The sequence below is a fragment of the Eufriesea mexicana genome, unplaced genomic scaffold (genome assembly GCF_001483705.2).
Source record: "Eufriesea mexicana isolate 0111107269 unplaced genomic scaffold, ASM148370v2 scaffold474474812, whole genome shotgun sequence".
NCBI lineage: Eukaryota > Metazoa > Arthropoda > Insecta > Hymenoptera > Apidae > Eufriesea > Eufriesea mexicana.
In genome coordinates, this window is record NW_016907966.1 from 418,607 (window position 1) to 439,619 (window position 21,013).

General features: G+C 34.7%; 1 protein-coding gene across 2 annotated transcripts in view; it reads right to left on the reverse strand.

Moving 5' to 3' along the window:
* The window catches only part of Utx (Utx histone demethylase), a 167,981-nt gene that overhangs the window by 139,818 nt on the left and 7,150 nt on the right, over positions 1-21,013 (reverse strand). Inside the window, exon 1 of one of the 2 annotated variants that reach the window (XM_017902784.1) lies at positions 2,637-3,279. The exons of the other annotated variant lie outside the window; for it this stretch is intronic. The gene's annotated coding sequence lies outside the window, so the exon portion shown is untranslated. Of the gene's footprint in view, positions 1-2,636; positions 3,280-21,013 lie in introns of those variants that run through there. 2 annotated transcript variants of the gene reach the window in all.

Consider the following 21,013-nt stretch of genomic DNA (forward strand, 5'->3'; position numbering starts at 1 on the left):
AGTTTGGAAAATAAGAGGATTATTGTTTCAATGTTAAACTCAGGAATAAATCTAGGAACCTTTTTGAAGAGTGAGGAAGAAATTTGTAGAAATACATACACTTTTTAACCTTTTTTCTTTGAAATGATTTAAAATTTGTAATTTATATTCTAATATTCCTATTTGACGCTGTAACATAGATAATTAAATCTATATTAATTATTTATATATTTTCGAAATAGAATATATACTTCAATTTTTTAAATTCTTGGTACATATGAAACTGATAAAACACTGAAATAAATTTCTCCCCTATAGAAATCACTATTTCTTTAAACCACTAAATTCATAGGACAGGACAATACTCTATTTTACAAAACACCGTTCAACCTTCAGCAAAAAGCAATTTACTCGTGACACGAAGAAATGTTACATCAACAAAGAATTTGCAACAAGATTCGGGATGAGATTTAACGAGCGAGAAAAATTTACACCGAAAAAGAAACCAGTCCAAGATAAAATTCATTCGAGGTCAAAAAAGCAGTTGAAACGCAATCTTACGGGAATTAATCTCGGGATTTTATGTACGTTAGGCTCGGTCGCGGCTACGATTGGGAAGCACCTGGAACAATTTTAAGGGCGCGGTAATAACCGTAAATGCTCGCCGCTGCGAGTCGTAAACGCGGGTAATTCAAACGCGATGGAAAGAGTGTCATGCCATTCTGGCTTAAAGTTCATCGCATTCCGCTCTCCCTCGATATTATCAACCGGATTGAATTGTTCCTTACAGCAGACTTATCAAGGGCAGGAAAGATAACTGCAAAAAGGTTAGCAAATGAAAGTGGAGATGGAAAATGAAATAGCACGAAGCGATTTCTTCATTTAGCTATTTTAATGCATTTGATTGCAGCTTTAATGACGTAATAAACTAGATTAAAGTAACTTACTTCAATTTTACTTAATTTATACGGATGCCTGTTAGATATAAATAAGTGGCACTATAATTTTTTGTATCTTAATTAACGTATTAAATAGGTTAGGAAGGTGACTTTCGGGACAAATTCGAATTTCTACGGCTTTTGGAATAGAATGTTATACTCTCAGACCAATACTGTGACAATGTAAACAAAAATTCTGCTCCGTGTCTTTCAGCGATATTGAAAGTTACAGATAGTCTCAAACATTGACTAGGAACGAACTACGCAGTAAACCTAGTTCCGTGTTCTATTTACACTTAAATATCCTAACGGTACTTTTACAATTAAAAGTATAAAGTAATTCACCTAATTTTCAAGAAAATGTCTGTCTTCTAGTAATATTTGACCAATCCTAACCTTTTACCCTTAAAAAAAATCAAAGGAGCACTGAAAACAGAAGAAAAATATTTTCATCTTATTATAATCAGGTTATATTTATTATAATTATTATGTAATAAATAAATCGTTTGTAAATAATTGTATTATCATATAGTCAAAAAATTACTTATGATTTGTTGCATGGTCGAACTTGGTATGGTTTCCTTTAGCAGTACATATGCATGTGTACGCGGTAATAACGTGCATGTATACGCACACAGCGACCTAGTTTTTCACTTGTTAACGATTCACATCGAATAGCAGTTACCAGCGCACCGGTATTCTTCAACCTTTCACGCATTATCATCATCGAGCTTGGCATTTACGCGACTTGTTGCATTGACCTACTCAGGCTATGGCCGATTAATACACGCCATTATTGTTTCCACGTTCGCTAGCCTCCCATGACGCGAATGTACGCCGTTCTACGGATTTCATAAACTCTGGTTTTGAGCTACGCTGCACGAAATAGAACTTTACTTTCAACGGGAATCAAGGTTCCACCAAGGTCGCTGGAACAATGAAGAACGCGACTGCCAATATGCCCGCTAAACACGTGAGCAGGAGCACGTAAGCCTTCCTTCGATTTTTCGGTTGCAGCATGTCGAAATTCTCCGATATATTAGACACATTATACCGGCAATCGGTAAGTACGTAACGGTCGCGAGACAGAATTATTCGGGTCAAGGTGACAAGGAAGAGACCTAGCAACTCTAAACAGTTACTACCTGCAAGATAGAAAAATGTATAACATATTTGATTATTAAAAAATTATTATTAATAAATCGAAATTAACGACGGTAAATTTCATAAAACGATAGGGAATATTATCAGACGATATTTCCAATTTTACATCGATATATTTTCCTATATCCCTAGTGGAATATGATTTACTAAATATGAGAAAGTAACTAGCTTAAATTTAGAGAAAAGAAAGTGTTCTATATTCGATGCATACGGCGCTTGCTCGTTTAAGGGTCAAAGGACGAGTTGAGGGCGTATACGAAAGCGTCCCCGAGGCATCGATCGTGCTACTCGGCAAAAATTTCATGCTGGGTCTGCTAATTCGAATATAAAATGGGGCTGATATGTCGTTTGTTCGTTACGAGTTAGACAGTCTGATGATGCACCGTTAAACAACACACGTACACATACGCGACAATCAATCTTCGAGCAAACGGCGTGTGCACAGTGGTCGGTATCATCGAGGAAAACACGCTTCCTATTTACGTATACGTGCAAGCGTGCCAACCACGGCGAGCACAGTGATGCACGCAGCAAGTCAGCCAGCAGTTCACTCACCATTTAAATCGCCCAAGGTCCGTGGAATTTAAATCTCAATCAGCGCCAGGAAGACGCCGTATGTACGCTGGAAGGTCGTGCACGCTTCACAGGAGGATTTCGATGGAACGGGGAGGGAACGATGGAACGAGAATATCACACTAGCACGATGCACAAGTTCACCGACTTCCTCGTTTGAATCGTGCACAGAATCCAGACGTCGTTTTCGGTCACGACGACGTCACACGCAACATATTACGCTATCCTCCTTAACGCACACCGAAGAGACGAGACGAGAAAAACACACGAGAACAAGGCTGTCGGACGCGCGTCAGGCAGTAAACGTGTCGATGCACAAAACGAATGTGACGGGAAAAAGGGAGAGGGACATGGAGAGATGCAATGAATACACTGTGTTCGACACGAAGAAATGCGACCGTACGCTCCGCTATGCAAAGTGGAGCACTAGTAATAACGGACACAATAATATGTCCGTAAAGCTTCACCTTATTTCTTCCTCGGCGTGAACGAACACTTACGGTTTCCGCTTTCCGTGGCACGTTTTATTTTGTCGATCTGTCGTGTAGAATGGATCACGTTGATCTCCACGAACTGTACGCGTTTCGGTGTCACAGTTCACAGATCACATTTATTAATTCACAGATCGGACGTCTGTACAGCCACGGATATATTCTACTTTATATTTCGGTTATACATATGTATATATATATATTTATATTTATATATATTTATATATATATATTACTAATGGCAGTGATTATAAAAGGAGAGGGTGCTACGCACGATACGTGCTTGAAAGCACCTCCCCCGTTAAAGGCTCTCACGCAACTGACGCGACTGGCGCGAAGGGCACACGGGGATTAGGAGAGGATGAAAGAGGGGATGCTTGAAGATGAATGGAGGGGGAAGCGACAGTAATACTACGGCAGAGAGACGCAGAGAGACAAGAGCGAGCTGATAGGGGAATCGCGCATGCGTAGTGGCCCTGTTTTAGAACAGTACCGTGACACTCGTCGACAAGCCACCGCCCGATGCACCCGCCCTGTCTGTGTCACGCTACCAACTACAGCTGTCTATGCTCTTTCGAGAGCAAGTTTATCTCCTACGATTCGTTAACCTTATTACGATCATTTCCTCAGTCCATGGCCAAATCTAGGTCGCTACAATGTTGTCACAATTTAATATGCGTAATATAATTTTACAATAAAAAGAACAGTAGATTAGAAAGTAATTTTTAAAATCTACTTCGTCCTCATTCAATTTAACCACATAAACTCATTAAAAGAAACCTGCGCATGCGCAAAACGAAAATGCTTTCGTAGAGCGATTAACGAATTATGCCGAATTATTGTGACGCAAGCTTGCATTTACTAATTAGTTTCTCGCATGTTCCTTACTTGCTTTTCTAGTCTGTGCAAAAGAGAACGTCGTACAAAAGACCAAGACCTACATAAGCGAAGCACAAAGCTTGCCAGAGTAATCACGTCGCTCACGATGTACAACAGCAAAATCAATTTCGTATGCAACACACGTTCATGTCTGTAATTAAAAGCATCGATTTACAAGTATTTTAATTGTCTTATGAAACATTTTGAAAACTTTTCCATAACAACACCGGTAATATCATATAGGTATAACACTTATTTTTATATAAGATTAATTTGTTAATCTTGCATAATGGTTTCAATGTAATCTGTCACATTGATTGACATACCTAACCTATAAAACTATTTCAACACACTCGAGAACTTGAATACTTTTATACCATTTCAATGCAAAATCTTTAATGAGAACATGTTTTTAGGTAGTATATTTCTTAAAGAAAGTGCCGGAAGTATTCTTAAAAGACTTCTACCGTACTATCCTGTACCTGATATTACAATTCTATATACTGTAAGCGAAAAATGTACACTGAGAACAAGACCATCTTTGCAGTATATATACAAACTTTTATATAGAGATAGATAAAATAGACTATTCATCTAAGCATATAACAAGGCGTGTCCGCTTTTAGGTTAACTCTTTCAGCTCCAAATAATTTCGTACCACAAAACTCACTGCACTAATTACTTTTTCATTTCAGATACATACGAAACATAAAATACTAACCATATTGTTTGTTTTCCAGAATTATTAAAACTATGTAGCTGTTCTTGATTAAACTAATGCCGTTTTCCGCGAAGATAAAAACGGTATTATATATATTAATGTACTAATGTTGGAACTGTACGTGAGTCTTCACAGTGAATATTCCATCAGGACACATATATGGATACATAGACACGAAAGGATTAAAACAGTATTGCGTAGCATACACTACCTTTTGCGCCTGTTTTTTTATTAAATTATTCGTATAACACCGATACGAGTCCCAATAATTTGAATAACACACAGGCTGCTCCATTTCCATTAATTTTTAAATCGACACGATCTCCGGCTTCTCATAAATGGAATTAAATTTCGCGGGAACGTTTGCAAGTTAATCTCTGAAATATCTTTTGTGCTACGGATAGAAAGAAACTACGAGATCGAACATTTTATGGAAAGTACTTCGTTCTCGTTTTTTCCTTTTTCTTTTTTTATTTTTATGGTAAAGCGTTTAAAGAGACCGTTGTAAACTCCTATAAACAGTGTGAACTCTCGATGTATTCCTAAATTACGCTTATTTTTACGCTCGATAAACTTGTATTTACTTATCCAGCTTATTAAATGTGCGAACTGGCTGCCTTTCGTTTTAATGCAAGCATGTAAACATCCGACTATCGATCGCACGAAATCAATCGTTTGCAACCCTGTTTCGTGTGTTCACGATGCATTTAAACGTGGAATTAGATACAATTACAAGGTTTATCATACTGGGAGAACATGTTACTTAGAAATGACTTTCAAAAGATTGTATTGATTGGACTAATATGTGTGTTAAAATTATATATCTTCGTATATGTCCTTTATACGTCTGTGTGTCTGTGTAAATATGTATATATGTATATATATTATATATATACTTTCTAATAATTATATTTATATCTTGTATATACACGAATATATATAAATACACTCCATTATATATATATATATATTGATATTTTTATTATAACTTTTTACAATATCCTGATACATTTTAATACAATATATATATATATATAATGGAGTGTATTTATATATATTCGTGTATATACAAGATATAAATATAATTATTAACAAGTATATATATAATATATATAATAATTAATATGTATATATATAAAACTATATATACATAATAAATATATATAAATAAATATATATGTATTTTTATTTTGTAAAAATTTTTCATATTGCCAAACAATTACTATTAATCGATTTGAAAAGATAATTGGATGATATCGAATGATAAATGTTAAAGTAGAAATGTTATATAAATCTTTAATAATAATTCAAATAAATGGCTGAAAAATATTTATTCAAGTATTAAAAGATTGAAAAAAATAGAAATCCATTTTTGTGAAATTATATAAAAGGTTGATAATAACATGATAATGCATTTATCAATTACTAATCAAATAACCAAAGGTTCAAGTATTAATAAATGTAATTTAATGAAGTCAGACAGAAATTAAAGTTTGAGTCCTGACATGGAGGTAATTTTAACGTGGATCGAAAATGATCTAATTCTACTTTTACACTGCTTGCCAATCGATGATTGCTTAGTTACTTCCACATAAATATGTTAAAAAGGGCAAATGATTAAATATAATGATTAAATAATGATAAAAAACTGGAAGAAGTATCAAAAATTATATTGTTTACAATGGTATAAATATTTTTCTACGTGTAAGAGAATATAGAGAAATATATTTATATCGTATGCAAAAACATAACCTTAATCATTAATTTCACCGAACTAAAACAAATGTCATCTTTATCTATAATTTTATGATACTATTTATCCTTCACATAACGATACGGTACTTATAGAATAATTTAAAAATAACTGAAAGTCTAATCAGAAACCGCAATCGGATTTAGTAAACTCCCACAGCAGGTCAGAAGTGACCCGGCTTCCGCAATCCCATGCTCCGAGAATTAAAGCTCGATGCACACAAGCGTCACGCGACAGCGTCCTAGCTGTACTCGCAGCTATCTTTTCAGATGCGAACAAAACAAGTTGCCGTCAGAAAATTGCGTCACGCGTGAACTTGCTCATAGAAACGAGCGGCCAGCGACAGGGGTTCTAATGCGCCTGCGCATCTTCTAAACCGTTCGCCTCGCGTGGCGAGCCTGTGTTGCCACAAGAACCGAGCAATGCTAGAGAAGCGGCCATGACAGGCTTAACCTCTCTGTTGTCAAGAAAGCTTGGACTCTACCAGTGACGTATGAATTAGTGACACGTGTCCATTGTGAGCTATCGCCATAGCACAACATGAAATGATACCATTGCACTTCCCAGGTGTATTGAAATTTTAACGAACACGATGATTGCTAGACGAATTTTACATGACTTACCCACACCATCGGAATGCTGTTGCTTAATTTACCACGAAACGCATAGTATAAACATGTAATATATACTTTCTTAAAAAGTCAAACTATTTAATTATTTTACGATGCATTTAATACGTTATATTCTTATCGTAATATTTAAACTATTGGAAATTTTGTGAATATAATTGTTAATTTAATTTACAGGTTATAATAAATTTCAATACCGTTAGTTATCGAAGGCTTTCATGACAGCGATAATAAATTTAGTATTCATGACCAGTGACTTCAAAATTCCGAAAAATTCAAACAAATAAGTAATATTGAAATCAAATATTATTTAACGCAAAAACAATACTATAAATTTGCTACCTTGATAATTGCAGGAATTTAATAATTGCATAGGTTAACAACTGTACAGTCTATATACCAGAACACGATAATGTGTTAACTCTTATTGTTAGTGAGGTCTGTAACTACCGAATGCACCGTTGAAATAAATTCTTTCAACAAACAAGCACCTTACGGTGCACAGTGCTTAGAAAGATCCGACGTTATCAAATTACATGCCATTATTTATTTCGAATACAAGAGGGTGGTCGGACACATTGAAGGGAACCGGTTGAAATTATTCTCACGTATGCATTTACGTGTACGGGAGGGACGCGAGTTACAATAACCAGGAACGTCGACGTGAAATTGCACGTCGGTTTTTGCGGCCAGGCGACTACAAACTTTCCCATAAGGCACCTAGGTAAATAGGCCCTTGCTGACGAATCTCTACACGGCTCGGTTACTAAGAATTCCAGCCTATTATTATGAGCATAATTGTCTGATTATACGTCTGTGATCTGGCACGGCTCTGTAGCGTTAAGGTCGCGGCGTTTCACAAGGGCACGTGTTCATCGAATTCCTGCTACTATTCCAAATATAGTTCTAAGCGGAATTCTTTTCACTGTTCGAATGAATTTTAGAAAATTTATGTGTATTTAAAAAAAAAAAAGATAATGACAAAGAAAGAAAAAACGAATAATTTTTGTTTTTTCTTTTTTCTCTTTTAGCTTAAGAGAAATAGGAGATTGAATTATATGAAATGAAATAAAATTATGGAACATTTATATTACATGGGGCGTACATGCAAACATCATTTCGATTCTTATCGAAGATGCTGATTCTTGCTGTCGGAAAAGTTCACCAAACTCCAGCTAAGAATCCAAATACAGTTAAAAATTGGATTTCAATAAACCTGGTAGACTAGATATTAACAATGAATCAGAGAACTAAACCGTGCAAGAATTTCACAACGTTTGTTTGAACTGAAATTTAACATGAAATATTCTTTATTGTTATAATTTAATTGAAATGAATGCATGTATTAGTATCATTTTCTTCGATGATGTATTTCTTGCTACCTTTTTCTCTACTTGTCTATATCAATTTCAAAGTGTAGTTTCTCCAAAAAAAACTAATTTTGAAATTCGAATTCAAAGCAAAAAATTAACTATAAATTATAACTCACGCAAAGTAAGATGTAATTTAGATATAAGTTAGAAAGGAAAAGAAATAATGAACAAATAAACTGATTACCATAACTTTCTATAACACGACGTGATTTAGTCATTAAAAGACTCATGTATGTTTTATATTTAGTATTGTATTTAGATATTATTTGTATTTATATAGTATTGTATTTTGTTACTATACTGCCATATCGCTGTCAAGCAGTATTTCTAAAGTAATTATAAGCTTCTAATAAGTTTTTAATATTTCCTAATTACAGCAATTATGAGTTCGTATTAATTTCATAACAATCTTCACTTTCCAATTCAAAGTTAAAAACTTTATTCAATTGTAATACCTTTCTCATAATAAAATAAAATTCCAATTATAGAAATTTCATTTGCCAATTAAGCAAACGGTCTATATACAGTATTGGAATTAATATTTAAACACCATGGATACTTCTAAAAATTATTGCTATAAATATTCATGAATAATAGCATTTTTATAAAAACATTAAAAAATAATTTTAGTACAAATACATATATATATAGCAATAATAATGATACAATGGTAACATATTTCTATATTAATAATATGTATCAAAAAATATACATGTCGCTGTAGAAAAGGCAGATTGTTGAATTCAAGTATTGCATAACGCATGCAAATCGTTCACGTGTCCACGAGGATGTTCATCGCATTCGAAAAGGTCTATTTAAAAGTTCCATTACCATTTGAAATGAGGGAAGAAGGAAACGGATGCAATTCGTTATATATAGGCAAAACGTAAAAGGAAGCCTGGTCACGACGCGTTTAATGCGTAAATATAAATGCGGGTAGAAACGTTTCCAGAGTGGCTAGAATTTCGTGGAGGCAGCGCAACATGGAGAATGTTACAAGGGGAAGAGGGAAAAGCTCTGTTAGACCGCCAAAAATCGTGTGTCGTCTTTGTTCAGGCACACAACGCGAGGCTTTTCCCTTAGAACGTTCGTTACTAAAATACACACACCGCACCACTTTCCGGTTTCCTTTTTCTCGTTTCACGTTCACTTCTCATCGTTGAGCAAAGAAACTTCTTCGTCAGTGATCCTCATCCACGTTTTTTCCCCCCCTATTTAATGTCCACCTAGCATAACCGCTCGGTCATAATAAGGAAGGTAATGCAGTACAAGCAAATACAAAGGTGTCTTCTATAGTAAATACTCTTTTGATTCGACTACCTGATGTTGAAAAACATAACCTAAACGATTACATTTAACGATCTTTAGTAAAAATTAAGGACATGTATACGATATCTTTGAGAAATTTTTTGACTTTTTAAAACATTTCCAATATCTCAAGAAGCCTTCTTTCATCTCATGGAAATGGTAGAAGTCACGTGTTAATCTTGATATAATCTTTTTCGACTCGATCATGTCCATCGTCGTTCCAAATCTTTCCTAACACAAAAAGATTGTATTTTACTATATAATTATTTTATTTACGAATACATACGGCCATTGGATTAGTATTTAACGAAAAATCACCTTAAACTTAAAATAAAAAGCGAGACGTTATATTTTCCACTTCATGCCTTCTATTTATATTATAAGTTATGTTCGAATATTTTTAAAAATATGTATTTTTAATAACGGATACTATACGTGTAATATTACTGAATTATTATACTGTTTTAAACATTTCGTACATACTTTATACTTCGCTGCAAATATACTTCATTCGCTAAAAATGGCAAACGTAAAAGTTTGAATATTTTTGCAGACGAGTGATGATCCGAGAAAGTTCCATGGTCGAGGAGAATCAGTCTTTACCTGTTGTGCACGGTGAATGGGAATAGATAACGCGAGTGAAGGTTAGTTACATAAAAACAAGTGCAGCGAGAGCGATTACTTCATTCTTTGAAGTAACACTACGGCCATGACGTGATTCCATAAATATCGACATGATATGACCAGATAATTAGCGAGGAAGGGAAAAATCTTGCGTGAAATACACAACCTTTAGATAATCGTGCGGAATTCTTGTCGTAATTTTATCAGATCATACATAATGGTTAGAAAGAGCTATTTAAAAAGAATTTGACTAAGTAGTCGTTAATCTTCCTATTATATATACAACTACGGCAATCACATTTGATACCAAGCTTGAATTTGACTAACGTATTGGCGCGTATAGGGTTATTCGCTGCATACATTGAGGGCGCGTAAAATATAAATAACCTTCTTATGTGTTATCTTTCATTTGGTATTTTTTTTCTCATTTATAAGTTCGATTATAAATACAACTTACTTTATTAATCTCAATTTGTGATTTTCAGGAAATGTAATCAATCATAACTTCTGTCCTGATGAACAAACAAAATTCTGGTTACAGAACGCTAATTTAAGGTTAATGTAAAAATTAGGTCGAGTTTTGTATATCTAAATTCCATAAGAATTGAAAAGATCAAATTCCAGTCTATTTCGCAACTCTAAACACGTAAATAAACTTACTGATATTTGAAAGTAGAGTTCTAAGTGACCAAATCTTGTAGAATTTATTAAAAAGGATTTATAGGTCGTAAACAGAATTGATTTGTTCACAGGAAACATTAACACGGAATTTTGGACTATATTAAATTACACGTTTTCACTCGTTATATATATCCCTGCAATACGAATGTTCGGCGAAAGCATTTGTCCCAGCAAATAAATTTTAATTCTGTGGTAGAAATCTGAATATTTGCGACAACGCAAATGTATCAGCAGCACTTTTAATGTACAGCTAAATGTTCTTCTTTGAAAAACTACATAAAGCACAACCAGCCATGCGTGTATCAACAAAGTGTAAAAATAATAATATTATTTAAAAACCCTTTCTGTAAAAATCCCTGATATTTATTGCGAAAAAGTTACCAACAACCAAATTTATACTACCACCTTCATTCATAACAAATAAAATAGCAAATACTCTATTTTAAAAAATTGTGATTATATTAAGTAAAATTTGTACTATCATCTTATTCACAACAAATGAACTAATAAACACTCCATTTGTTCCAAAAATTCCATCTACATTAAACTAGTAACACCATAATAAATAATTAAATAATTCTTTATAGAAATTAAATAATTATTTTATCCTAAATACTAAATAATTTAACCACAAATACCATTCCAAGGACCAAGAAATATCCCTCAAGTAATAAGAAAATTTAAAGAAATCCAGCACAATTTTATGAAAAAAATGGAGAAACTAACCACCATAATATTTGATGTTGTCAACGATCCCGTCTGAAAGGTGAAATAAATAATTTTCCACCTTATTTCACGCAGTCAACAGGATGAATTAGAGCGAGATGAGTGCCGTTCGTCGGAATGGAAAGGACGAAAATTCCAGCGGAGAGGTTCGTTACCAAAATACACACTCACGCCGGTGCAATCTCGTTTTCTCGGTTCTTTCTTTCGAAACGGCGGAGGGTGCGCGACTTTAAGCTCGAATTTAATTATTTTTAACGAACGCGCCAGCTCGCTGCGAACCGGGAATCGTTCCACGTCCCCGGCTTAAATTGCCACACAAAAGTTTACTTTTCGACAGGATAATATCCCGTTACATACGATGAAACGCAACAATATTTTAGAACGCACAATTTCATGCTATTAACCACTTGCTATCCACAGATGGAACATTTCGTATACCGAGCTTTACTTGATGCGAACAGTATAAAAAGGAATACATTTCTCATTACTGAGAAGTCCTGAAGGTTCAAGCAAATTTTTCGTACCATAACTTCATATTTGATTATGAAAATTTATATTCTTCAGAGAATGTAATTAACCAGTGCAGCATTGTACTTGTAGGCTCATTTAACGCAAGAAGATGGCACAGATAATCTCTAGCTTTCAACTCATGCAGTAGATCAGTGTGCTTCTGTAGGACTAATCAGTAGCTGCAATTATTTAAATATTTTCCTATAATATAAATGAACATTAACTTTTTTGTTTAAAATTAAACATTCCCTTATATAGTAATTATATATATACATACACCTAATAATTATAACAGTTGTCTTCTCTGTAAAAATTTCATTCAGTTATTTTCGTCAGATTCTATATTCAACGACGCTTAGAATTCCACCACTTCCTCTTTCCAATGGGGGATTACAAGTTTATCTGCGCCACAGCCGACACTGAAGCGAAAGAATCATGACACATAAATCGGCAATAAATAATTGCTCGCTGATAGTCGAGGTTGGAATCCGAATATTCGGAACGCTTATCTGGCCTAATTCGCTTTTCCATGGAAACACTGTTACTTTCAGGCAAATCGATAAGTCAACCAGAATGGATCGGTTTCGCTCGAGGCGAGACGCCGCGTTATACGGCAAAAAGCAATCGATCATACCCCGCTGAAAACGTTATGCACCGTGCCACGTGCATAGGGACGCGGGACCGTGAACGAATATCGAAGCACGAGGGCTTAAAGCACTCGATTAGTGGCGTGTTAAAGCGATTACAAGTGTTCCAGGATCGGAAGAGCTTTGTCGAAGATCTTGTACGGTTTTTCCTGATACGCATTCGCTTTCTCCCTACGGGTTATAGGTTAGAAGTTACTACATAACCTTTATAACATGTTTTCTTATAACAATAGAGAATTATCCGTACGTATTTTAGTTACATCTATTCACTTCCAGAAACAGCACCTATAAACACAAAATGTGAGAAAATTAATTTCACTGTATCACTCTTCGCTATTTCCAAACTTATACGTATCGCGTTTGAAGAATTGTTTACTCTTAGGATATACCTTTAGAAGCGCGCTTCTACCGCGTATTCTGTCGGTAATGTAGATCACCAAATTCCTATATCAGCGCCACTCGTAACATTCACGCGGATACCGTTAAAACGTACTCGACGTCTGAAAGGAAAGAAAAAATATTCGAACAAGAAATTTGTTATCCGCTTGGAGAATTACGACGTTCGTGTACGACACGATCGGTGGTAACTTTTTAAGGATGACCTGGGAAGAAAATGGCCAGTTAGTTAGGCTAAGTGACGAGTACGTTCACGTTAGACCGGTCTTATCAGATGCCGAGCCACGTGGCCGTAACACGCACTTCGTTTTACCACGTGTTCGTGAGGTGGCTCTGCGTTTCCCCCCACGGAAACCGGTGCCTGTGCCAACTTACTTTCACGACATCTATTACAAATGGATGCATATAAATTGCACAGCATGGTGTCATACCTCAACCGGGAAACACGCGGGATCTGGGCTGGATAGTTGCTCGCGATCGAATATTACCCGCCTATGTGGCAAATGAATTTTAAACGGGGACATCGTGTACAGGGTGGTTCGTTAAAAACAGCCTAGATCGTTATCTTTCATTAAGTCGACGGACCTCAAGCGAACTAACACGTTGAAATATTAAGACATGAAAACTATTAATATATAATATAGGTTTTAATTTATTTATGTATACCAATATTATTAAAATTGTATATAATACACAAAATGTTAATAATATATTAATTTATATAATAACATGTGATAATTGCAAATATTAATAATAATAATGTCTATGTAATAAATAATATAGAATAATGTTTAAATATGTGGTCATTAACGTTAAAAAAGGGTAAAGGAATTCGTGTATTCCTAAAAAAGCGAGAAAACGGAAAAATATTTAAATTTTGATAATAATTACACAAATATTTTTTTTGTTTATAATTTAAATATAAATGCCAAATTTATATATTCTTAAACAATAAAAGGTGGAAGAAAAATAAAAATTCTGGTATTAGCTCTATAATGAATGTGTAACACAAACTACAGCTATTCAGAGCATTAATGCAAATGCATTTATATATGTAAATCACAATATACATCAACCAAGGAATTACATTTCAACTTTCATAAAAAATAAAGTAACGACCGATTAAACGGATATAAAAAAATTTCGACAGGTTTTCACGTAATAATTCTGGAACGCGATTAAATGTATCGAACTTCCTACATTAACAACCGCTAACAACCACCAACAGCCATCAACCAATTTTTTAAAATATTTCTTGCATATATTAATTAATCTAAACATTTATTCAAGAACTAATATTTTTGTTATTTTCAATCTTAGATTTTTTATTCTTTTTTACAATATATTTTGTATAATAAAATAATGGAATAATATAAATAATTTTTATTTATGCAAACTGTAACATAACCTAAATAAAATAAAATTTATTTGTATATTTAAATCTTCGAAAATAATGTATAAAATAATCGATTATTCATTCTCTATATTTACATACTTCATCCAACGTTTTCATAAGAAATAGTTCCTTCATTAAAAAACTAGCGAAATATGTAAATTAAATTATGAAAAATATTTGATAGTAACGCTTGTTAAAAACACAGTAAGTAAAAAGAAATAAGTGTTAAATTCATTAACTAAAACTTTTTAAATAATAATATTACTTTTTTACAAACACATTATTAGTTCCAAGGAAAATAAAAAAAAAATTTTTCACAACGCGGGTACACCTTTTGAAACCACCTGCTTTTTGTTAACACACTTCCTATGCCACGTGATCGCAACGGAAGACGCTATGGCGGCCGATTTCCAGCGATCCACCCCGTATTTGCCTAAGAAATATTTCCCGCTGATACTCAGTCTCGCTAACAATACTTAAAGGCATCTTTTCAAGTAGTCCGGCGAATAGCCGCTTAGGCATCGCGTGATTTATAGGTTAGTAAAGTTTATTTATCGAATAATCCTCATTCCACGTTGGAATTCGATTTATTCACTGGAAATGCTATACGCGTAAGAGTTGCTGGAGAAATATTTGTCTTCTGCGTGGAGAACCGGCGCATAACTGATTTCTTTGGTGCAAAGCGAATAACGTTGGCATACAGGAGTCACTGACTCCCAGATGTAACGTCGCGCCGACTAATTTTAACTTCCTCACTGGCTAAATGAATAAAAACAGACCAATCGAGATGCATTTGGCCCGAAATAAAAGCGATTTTTCTCCAGTTCAATCGCGACGAATCCGAACGACCTGAACGAATTCGTTTTCATGAATTCATATTTGGCGCATATTCTTGAAATTCATAACGCCAAAGATATTTTCTTGGAATAGTATATTCGGGACTCTCGACCCAAATAACGGTATCTTGTTCAAACCACGTCTAACCGTCTGCTGGTTCAAGCTTTAAATTTTAACCTTAAACTTTAGTCTATTTTCAACCGTAAAGGTATTGCTTGAAACATTTTGATATTTCGAAAATCAATTGAACATAATCGAACATTACACCTATAGTCATCGTTCAATGTAAAATCAAATAGATATTAAACAAAAGATTTCGAAAATCCTTTTAACATTTATCTTTTCGATGAAAATATCTCCTAAATAATCATTTCTTTAAATGCGGCTTAAATTGAATTGCTTCAAAATTCAATCATAATATACGTTTCCATCAAATGAATTTTGCAAGACTGAATGGAATACGTGTATTTGTAAAGAAAAAATTGCATTCGCTACGTTTACGGTTAATATAAAATATCCTGCAATTTAATGATATTACCTAGATTTGCTTTTAATGTAACGATGTATTAAGCAATAAAGGTCACGTGGTCTCACAACGCACAATCTAATTTTCTAGAATGATTTCGCGCAACAACGTGCTATATAATCCCTACTTCTTATCTTTTAGGTTATTATTATTATTCACGTGTTATCGAGAATGTAACACAGTTTCCTTAATGGCCACCGTTCGTTTATCTTTATGCACTCTAATACATTTATGCTCATCATTTAACAATTCTCTGAAAAAAATATTCAAAAATAGAATTTTTCTTTCAAATTTGCTCAATGTCTTAAACTTTGATAGCGTATTAAATATAACGAGCTATATTTAACAAAACATAAATGCCTATATGTATAAAATCAGCACTCAGCACTATAAAGGATAATTACATTATATTTTATGTGCGTCTTTTATTTTATATTACCATTCGTTTAATAAGCAACTCTTGGGTAGCACGCAATACCCATGTAATCCGGTATCGCTCGAAACATCTTTCAGACGCATTAAACTATTAAAAAGCTTAAAGTACCTTCGACAAATATAATCTACCGTAAACTCCAGGTACGATATATATTTTCCATCATATAACATCGACATGCCAGTAAAACTCCGAGATACAAAATCGATCGAAACGAATTCCCAATTACCGAGATTCCTCGATAAAATTCGGGCAATTTCGACGTAGTATTCGGATCCTGTTCAAAGCCACATAGGCAGTCATCGAATGTGACCGTTCGTCGGATCGAACGCGAGTTAGCCCGAATCAACGGGCCAAACAACTCCACGATTCGAGAAAGCCGAATCAAACCGAGACAATCCGAGCGTGACCGAAGCAGCTGAACGCACGGAACATAGTAGAAGGAAGACTCGGTTTCCCTCGGGCCCGAACACGAACGAAACCGAGCAACGAAGGAACTATGGTTGTGGACTCCGCAGGTCCCCAGGTCGTATCTTTCCTTGTCGGTGTATTGAACTTGGTCTGTAGGGGTCATTCAACTCGTGGAGAGTGCCGTGTCGTCCCTGATGACGTCACGTGATTCGCCGTCTCCGCCGTTGCCGGAGAGCGGAGGCAGGTAATGACGTGGCGTATACCCATTGGTCCGCGGCTCGCCCCGCTACCCAATGACGTCACAGCTCGCGGAGGCACGGACCCGTCCAGGGCGCTGCCACCGCAAATCACGACGTCACGAGTACCAATGTCGATAAACTTGCCGTGCTCCAGGCTGTATACATAAACACGCGTATCCTCAGAGATTGGACAATGTAAATACGCAGATATCGTATCACTGCTTTTTCAGAATAAGTAATATCTTTTGGAATAAGATGCAGTGTAGATAAGGCTAGGTTTGGAAGATTGAATAATACGAAATTACTAAAATGGTCGTTGCGAGAGATGTCGAGTAAGAGGTTACGTGAGACATTAATTATTCGGATAAATATAACATTTTCATAACATTATCAATATTCTTATAGCTACGAATGCTTATAGCAGCAAAAAGCTGGTAAATTATACCAAAAAAATTGGTTCCAAAGCTGTCGATTATTTTTTATGCCCTGTATATAACGTCCTAATGAGTCACGTGTTGCAAGAACCGGTACTCACGTATGCTTCAAGCAGACACACGTGGGCCTAGTCTTACAAACAGAGAGGAATGAAAGAAGAATAGAGTATTGTTGCTTTTGTAAGCTTGCCTTTAAATTATTTCCTTCTATAAAAGGACTTCGTTCATCCAACAGATTTCCAACAAAGAACTATATAATATCCCTTCTGACTATTAATCAAACTAAGCGTAAAATCACGTAGATATCAAAGAGCCTCAATTGATCAAGAATCGCAGATCTTATTTTCCGGAAAATCACAAGAGGTATGTTCCTGCCGCACCTGCAGGTGCACTATACCTCAAGCAACGGGTCCGGCTATAAATAATGATTGCAAATTATTTTTAGCGATGCAGGTCTTGCTAGAGAGGAAGAAGATGGATAAGAAGAATCGAAGCAGAGGCGACAAGGAAAGGAGAAAGTAGGAGAAGGCAAAAGAGGAAGAGGAAGGGTGAAGGAGAAAGAGGCCAGAGAGAATCCGCTAGCAGTGGGCGGCTTCCTCAAGGAACTCACGGCTGAACGGACACAGAGGATTACGTTTGGTAGGCTGGTTAACTGTCCGGTTGGATGGCCGACTGGTGGTACTCTTGGTTCGCCGCTGTTGGCTCGCTTCTCTCTTCGCTGCCAGAGTTTGTTGACTCTCGGTTTCAGCACGCCGGCTGACCATGACCTCGCCGAACGATCCGCGAAGTAATACCGAGACGACTGACTCTCTGCCGCCCGCTGTCGACGTCGTTGTCCTCGTTGTCCCTCCTATACGGTAACACTTGCATACAACCGCCGGCAAGCAGCAGTGCACACTACTGGAGAAGGAGTAGCTCGAGTTCTGCGCCGATCCACCTGACGCTTGGACGGGAGTCGCGTTGCCGGTTGTGCCGACGCGGAATCGGAATTTCGATGGAAACGAACGACGTACCAAGCGGAATAGCGGTCATTGCCATCCGGTTGCTGCTGTCGATGGCAGTATCAAAAATGGAAGTTCACTCGGATAAAAAGAACTTATAGGCTAGGTTGGATAGCCCTATTTGAATGGGTATATTGTGTTAATTCTTAATCCGAATATTTATCTAATTATTGGACTGGTAATGTGGATAATACTCAATCTAAGTCTCTTAAATTGAGTAATAGTGATCTCTAGTATCGGAGGATTTGATGGTTTTCGAATGAAAGCTTTTATGATGAAACCTGTGGGATTTTGGACATCTTTATTTTTTGAAAGAATTCTTGGAAGGCGATTTTTCATTTCTAATTATTTTTACAAAGAAATAAGAAATTCTGTAATCTTGTTATCTCTAAAGGTTCTTAATCTTCATAAATATACCTTTTTTACTATTTTTTAGTTGTTACTAGCAGACTACTAAATATCATATTATATTCATTTTTCAAAATATTTTTACGTTAAATCAACGATATTAAGGGTTCAACATTTCAAGTTTTGCTTGGAAAATCTGAGAAAATCTTGTCTTACAAAAATTAAAGAAAATAGGATACCATTTCACTTTATTGTTTTTAATTATAAGTTGCTATTCAAATAATTATTCGACTGGCTTATTTCACGAGTCTAATCCAACACACAATCGTAACTACAATAATCAAAAAATGACTTAGTAGAGGGAAATGAATATCAAAGATCAATCTAGATCAATGACTCCAAATTAAGCGACTAAATCAGACTCGCGTGTGCAATTCGAGAGATTGTAAGCACCAATTTGTATGGCTGATTTCACAAGCAGTGAAATTACACATACAAATTACTGGACTAAAGTGTGCCTCATTAAAATGCAATTCAATTTTGCGCAGCATAATAAGATATAACAAAACAATAATTATCATTTATATGTCAAACGTAGCCTTATTTTATTCGAAATGAGAACATAAAGAAGTCAAACATTGTTGTGCAAATATGTTCAAAATCTAGGAAATATGGATGGAAAAGAAAATAATTTCCATAAGATATTTATATTTAATATCAAAGTAAAAATATTCAAGAGAAATATGAAGAACTTGAAAATATATAAACTGCCACTAATTATCACTATATAAGAGATACACAATTTAGTTAAACCATTTTTAATATATAATTTATCATAAGAATATTAGAAATTAAATTTGGAATTTAAAAGCTGATATGAAGTTTATATCTCCTATTTCATTTTATTTTAAGATAAATTAAAACGTAAGTAGGATGACCTAGAAAAAAACTGAGGATTTTAAAAACATATAGTATTCATAGTATCTTGACTGAAATGACATGAAAACTTGTGCTTCTTTCATGTAAAACCTTGATTTATTTTTCAAATATTGTGTTTCAAAAGCTCATGACTTGTTTAACTACCTTAAATAAATAAAATAAATTCTATTATTAAATAAATATTCATATATATTTTACTATTGTTAAATTTTACATTTATTTAAGTAAATTTGAAAAGTTTGGTCCTATTTTAATGATACTATATACACTTAAAATCCTTGTACCTTTTACAATACATAAGACAATTTGTTGCACAATGCTATACAAAATTAAATATATTAATTGAACTTTTTTAAAACCTATTTATTCATAGTTTCATAGTATTTGATAAACTTCCAAAAATACTTGCATAAAATTTAAACTTGCATACACTTACAGTTACAATCAAGTATTAGGAAGAAAAGATACTAATTGAATTTTCAAAAATTTCTAAAAATTTCTAAAATATGTAAAATATGTACATATATATACGTATACAAGTGTCTAAATATGTGTATAAATGTATAAATATACATATGCATATATAAGATAAAAGGAAATAAATTTATGTACATCACATAATATTCATTTCATTAACCTCACACTTTAAAATTTGTATTTATCCTCCAATTATATACCATTAATCTATTGTTTCAACGGACTCAAATCTCGAATCTCCATAACATCATGGATGCATAATTATGTTATTACGTTGTAATTTATCGTTGCAAGAATTCGCAATCAACTAGCCCTATATAACATGTACAATTACAACACAGAGAGGGTTAATACTCAAACGCATCCAGAAGAACCTCGACTCCACACGACAGCACGAAGTTCGTGAAAAGGGAGAGGGATCAATCATCGTCGGGCTTGCGTGGAAAAAATATTAATCTCCGTAAGCGTATCTGGGCCAGGGAATATCGATCGTGCGATCTGGGTCAGAGCTTGCATGCACCTTGCTGCACGCGTACGCGGCAGGGCGCAGCGGCCATGTCGTTTCAGCAACGACGTACAC